Source organism: Mus pahari, chromosome 5 (genome assembly GCF_900095145.1).
Source record: "Mus pahari chromosome 5, PAHARI_EIJ_v1.1, whole genome shotgun sequence".
Classification (NCBI taxonomy): domain Eukaryota; kingdom Metazoa; phylum Chordata; class Mammalia; order Rodentia; family Muridae; genus Mus; species Mus pahari.
Window position 1 is genome coordinate 161,866,446 of NC_034594.1, and position 6,123 is coordinate 161,872,568.

Here is a 6,123-nt window from a genome sequence, read left to right on the forward strand (position 1 = left end):
CAAGCAAAGTTCCTGTCACTGAAGTGGTTCATCCCGAAAAACATGCATGAACCTGACAGGTTTTTCTCTCTTGGAAATCTCACTACTTTCTTATCCATATACCAAAAAGAAGAAGAAAAAGAAGAAGGAGGAGGAGGAGAACAAGAACAAGAAGAGAGAAAGAGAGAGAGACAGAGAGACAGAGACAGAAACAGAGAGAGAGAGAGGAAGGAAGGAAGAAAGGAAGGAAGGAAGGAAGGAAAAACGAGAAAGAGGAGGAGCAGCAGCAGCAACAAAATTATACACCGTGCAGTTAAGTCCAGAGCCAAGTGATTTCTCTGCAAGGAATGGCAAACCACTTTGTTATTTTTGGGGCGGCAGTGTCATCTAGTGGCCGCAGGAGGGGGCTGGCTCAGAACTTGACTTTGTTCCCAAAGGCCATGCCCTTGGTGGACTCACAGGAAGCCAGTTTTAAAGCTTTTGTTTCTCACCCTTCTGGGAAATCCTTGTTGATTTTATGTGAAAGCAGAAACCGCCACAAAAGGAGCTGCAACTGTGAGGGCCGGACACTTCAAGCTGCGCAGTGCACCCTGTCTTCCAGGCCTGCTTTCCATAGAGTTTTATTACAATTGTTTATTTTATTTCTTTTGTATGAGAGAAGAAAAACAGGAATAAAAGTGTTAATTGCTGTGAGTTGAAGAATCCATTTAGTAACTGAACATGTAGAAGATCATCAGCTTCGTGGAGCAGAGCATACTCAGGTGTCCTTTGCATGGGGGTTGTGCAATGCTTAGAAAGCCCCCCCCATGCTAGCACTTTACATCTCAATAAAGACTAAGCATTAATAGCCTTAATAGTTTGTCACACAGCAAATTGTTAAGATAAAAGCAAAACTTAATATTTTTCTCTAATCTGGGAAAAAAAAACACTCCTGGTTTCCTTGTTAACAAATGAGCTTATATATTATATAAATATAGCTTATATATAACAAATTATAAAGACTCCATTTTTATGAAATCTAAGGAGAAATGGCTCAGGAGATAAAGGTGATCAATGACAAGCTGAAAGAACTAAGTTTAACCATGGGGAGCTGCACTTACACACACACACAGACACACACACACACAGACACACACACACAGAGACATAGACACACACAGACACACACAGACACACACACAGGCACAAACACACAGACACACACAAACACACACACAGACACACAAAAATAAATACACACTCAATACATACATATACACATACACATAACACACACAAATACACACATACAAACTTAGACATATATATAACACATGCATACATACACATACCCCACACATATATACACACATACAAACATATACACATACAAACATACACATATATGCACACCATACCACAAACATACACATAACATACACATATACAAATATATATACATACAATACACAACATATACACATATGACACACAAACATACACACACAACACATACACACATGTGTAATACACATACACAAGCATATACACACAACACACAATATACATACATACAAACATGTACACACATATACATAGACACTTGTAACACACATACACACATAACACATACAACACACATATAACACACTTACAAACATACACATGCTCACATAACATACAACACACACACAAACATATACACATATACACACATAACAAACACATATACACATAACAAAGGCACACTACGCATATATACACACAAACACACATGCACACACACACACACACATACACACTAAAATGGAATAAGGCATTTTAAAGAAGGAAATGGAGTGTGCTCTTCACTGGTGTGTTTCTAAAGCATGGTACTTTGAAAGCATCAGATGAAACCTCTCATTTCTCGTACTGATCTCGAAATCTTCCTTTCCTGCACCATCGCCTGCATTGTGTCTCCAGCATGAGATCACTGAGATCAGAGACACTGACACGGGAAGGAGAAGGCAGTAGCAAGTGGGGAAGAATGAAGAGCAGTTAAGAGCAGCTCAGGGTCAAGGGTAAGCCCAGGGAAGGGCCTGTGCAAAGGATGAACGCACTCAGGTTGTGTAGCTCTAATCGTCTCTTGATTTATCAGTGCCAATGCCCACCCGCCTTTGGATGCTGTTGAAGATTGGAAATTTAGTTAAAGCCCGTTCTCGTTCTCCGGGAGTTTAGGCTCTAGAAGAGGGGACATTATGACAAAGCTATAAAAACCAAGAGATGCTCAGCCTCGGGCTCTCAGAGGCATCTGTTCTGATCACTGCTGTAGCCCCAGGCAGTGCCAGACAGGATGTAGGTGCTCAATAAACACTTCTTAAGGGGACAGATAATACAGCACAGACGGAGTTCTGCCATTTGGGAATTATAAACAAACACTGGCTGACACAGAGGCAGGCAGTTTCCAGCACGCTGACATTCAATTTTTAACTTAGAACAGTGAAGCTCAGCCCCTTAAACACACTCTCCTGGACTTGCTATTGTTTTTCAAATCTGTCAACTGCTCTGCCACCTTCTTCAGATTCTGAACACTCTGGGCCTCAGGAAAATGAGAGACTCAGAAGACACTTGTAGGAACAGGACATTATGGAGGATTTGGAGGATTCTTTTTTTTGTTTGTTTGTTTGTTTTTTGTTTTTCGAGACAGGGTTTCTCTGTGTAGCCCTGGTTGTCCTGGAACTCACTCTGTAGACCAGGCTGGCCTCGAACTCAGAAATCTGCCTACCTCTGCCTCACAAGTGCTGGGATTAAAGGCGTGTGCCACCATGCCCGGCTATGGAGGATTCTTTTAAGCATTTACTTTGAGGAAGAAAGTTTATTCTTGGGGAAAGTAAAGCAGGGGAGGTATTCTGGGCTGTGGCAGCAAGAGCTGCAGGAGACATCAGAGACCTTACATTGTATCTGATGCTGAGCCACAGGTGTTCACAGCCTGGCAACCCCAGGCCACACCCCCGTAGGTCTTCTATAAGAACAGTACTCACTCTGAACTGCTGAACTGTCTCCCCAGACTCCCCTTGGCTTTTTCCATAATGGTGGCTATAGAAAGTAGTACTGAATACTATAGGACAGACAAAAATTGTCAGTTCTCTATGGGTCCCACCACCTTTTCAAAACCATTGCATTAGACTCTTCTTTTTAGATTTATTTATTTTATTTACATGATTACACTGTAGCTATCTTCAGACACAGCAGAAGAGGGCATCGGATCCCATTACAAATGGTTGACAGCTACTATGTGGTTGCTGGGAATTGAACTCAGGACCTCTGGAAGAGTGGCCAGTGCTCTTAACCGCTGAGCTATCTCTCCAGCCCTCATATTAGACTCTGAAATTCAGAGACATGGACAATGCAAATGCATCACAGCGCCATTTCCACTGCTCAGAACTGTTAGCAAAGGTTGCTGAGTCTCGAATTAGAATTAGAATTAGAATTAGAATTAGAATTAGAATTAGAATTAGAATTAGAATTAGAATTAGAATTAGAATTAGAATTAGACACCTTGATTTATTTCAGGTCCTGGTCATGAACAGCATAGTCCCATGGGCTATAACCCAGCAGATTATTTTAGGTCACGAAACATGAGGCCACATGGAATTGAATGAGGTCATAACTTTCATTACATTTTTATTCTTCTTTCTGTGTTTAAATATTTATTTATTTATTTACAGAGTGTCACTGCATAACATAGGCTGATCTCCAACACAGAATGCTTCTGTCACAGCCTCTTGACTTATTATAGATGTGTGTCACCACACCTGCTCAAAAATTTAAAGTTTATGTGTACGTGTGTGTGTGTGTGTGTGTGTGTGTGTATGTGTGAGTATGTGTGAATGTGTGTATATGTGTATTGTGTGTATATGCATGCATGTGTGCATATGTGTATGTCTATGTATGTGTGTATGTGTGAGTATGTATGTGTGTATATGTGCGTGTATGTGTGTATATGTATGTATGTATGTGTGTGTATGTGTATATGTCTATGTATGTGTGTATGTGTGACGGTATATATGTATGTGTGTGTATGTGTATATGTCTATGTATGTGTGTATGTGTGATGGTATATATGTATGTGTGTGTATGTGTGTATGTCTATATGTATGTGTGACGGTATATATGTATGTGTGTGTATGTGTATGTGTGTGTATGTATATGTATGTGTATATGTATGTGTATGTGTGCAGGCTCCCCAGGAGGCCAGAAGAGGGTATTGGATCCCCTAGAGCTAAAGTTACAGGTGTTGTGTCCTGCCCCACTTGGGTGCTGGGAACTGGCCTCAGGTCTTCTGGAAGAACAGTAAGTACCTTTAACTGCCCCAAACTGACATCATTTCGTGTTGCAATTTATAAGAACTGCATGGGCTTTTATTACATGTCATTTATTTAATCAACCCCCAGCTTATAGACAGTAGAAGCATCTGAAATTTTGTTTTTGTTTGTTTGTTTGCTTGCTTGCTTTTAAGACAGAGTGTCACTGTGTAAACTTGACTGGGCTACAACTTTTGATATAGACCAGACTGGCCTCTATCTCTGTAGGAACATGACCCCAAGAATGGAGCTGTTCAATTTTTGTTTGTTTGCTTGTTTTAACAAATGATATTTGTCTCAGGCCAGAGAGGTGGTTCCGAGGGTGCAGGCACTCGCTGCCAATCCTGGTGACCTGCATCATGAAGGGAAAGATCTAACTCCACACTGTCCTCCACTACCTCCCAGGACACCGTAGCATGTGCACACCACAGATACAGAAAGTAAAAATATATGCACTCATCTCTTATATCCAAAGGAGCAGAAAGTGAGAATGTGGGCTACAGTCTGGGCTCTTGAGTGGATTCAGGGAAGAGTACAGAGCTCAGGATACCCACAGGGAAGACAATAGACTGTGAAGGCCAGTCAGGAAGGGAGTAGAAATTAAGATGAATCAAAGGTTATAAATATGTGAGGTAGTGAAAGGAAAATGCTAGGTAGACTAGAGAAGGATACAAAAATTCTCCTCATGATCCATAAAAACCACCCTGAAAAAAAAAGAAGAAAAACACAATAAAATAATAGTTCTGTTTGGGTTAGTTGGGTCTTTCTCTCTCTCTCTCTCTCTCTTTTTTTTTGTGCCTCTCTTCTCTAATTGTCCTTTTCATTTTTATTTTTAAAATAGGAGATAGAAGAGAACAGAAATACTAAAGGATCAGACGGAATTAGGAGCGAGGCTTATGGAGGAGGAGGAAGACTGTGGTGGAGCCGAACAAAGGCAACAGATAGATGAAAGCCGGCGAGGCAGAAGACGGATGCTCAGTCTGGCCTGGAGGAGATCATTAATGGCTCAAGTGCTGGGAAGTGGACAAAAGCCAGTCTGCAGCGGGGTCAGATGAGAGAACCCAGGAAGAATCGATTCTTTAGCACCCAGGATCACAACGATTCACTCACACCACACGGTCCCCAAGCGCTGTGACTTTAGTTCTGGGTTTAGCATGTTGGGATTCTGCCTATATTAGGGTTTTTTTTTTTCTTCCCCAGGAGCTAATAAATGAAAATCAAAAAAAAAAAAATTCCTATGTGTAAGTTTCTTTGCCCTTATTTTTTTGAACTGAAAAATAAAGAAACTGTAAATTCTCTCCCTGAGCCGACCTACTCGCTGGGCATGCCGCCATGTAGAAATCTTAATAATACATTCGGTGCACACCGTTTAAAAACAGAAGATCTTGGTTGGCCAAGGTCACGTCAGCTGCCTTCCCCTCTCAGTGATTTTGTGTATATTTTATCTATAAAAGACAAATTACTATGAAAGGCTGGCAATATGGGTTTAAGAAAGGCAAAGAACAAAGTATGTTCTCTGCTCTTTGAATTTCTTAAAATTAAGTTCTTAAGACTCCTGCTGCTTGCCTTCAAACAAGCCACCTTGAAACTACTCTGTGAAATGGGGTGAAAGGACAAACCAAAGAGTTTCACTTATTTAAAAAAAAAAAATAAAGAAGAAGAAGAAGCCGCCCACGGGAGAGAGGACATTCAAGTCTCCCAGTAGCCATACTTATTAGCTAAATTGAATGCCTGCGGTGGGTCTCATGGGGGCATGTGGCACCAGGCTCTTTGTATTACAACTCAGCCAGAGCCTTCATTCCCTTGTAATTAAGGGCAAAGG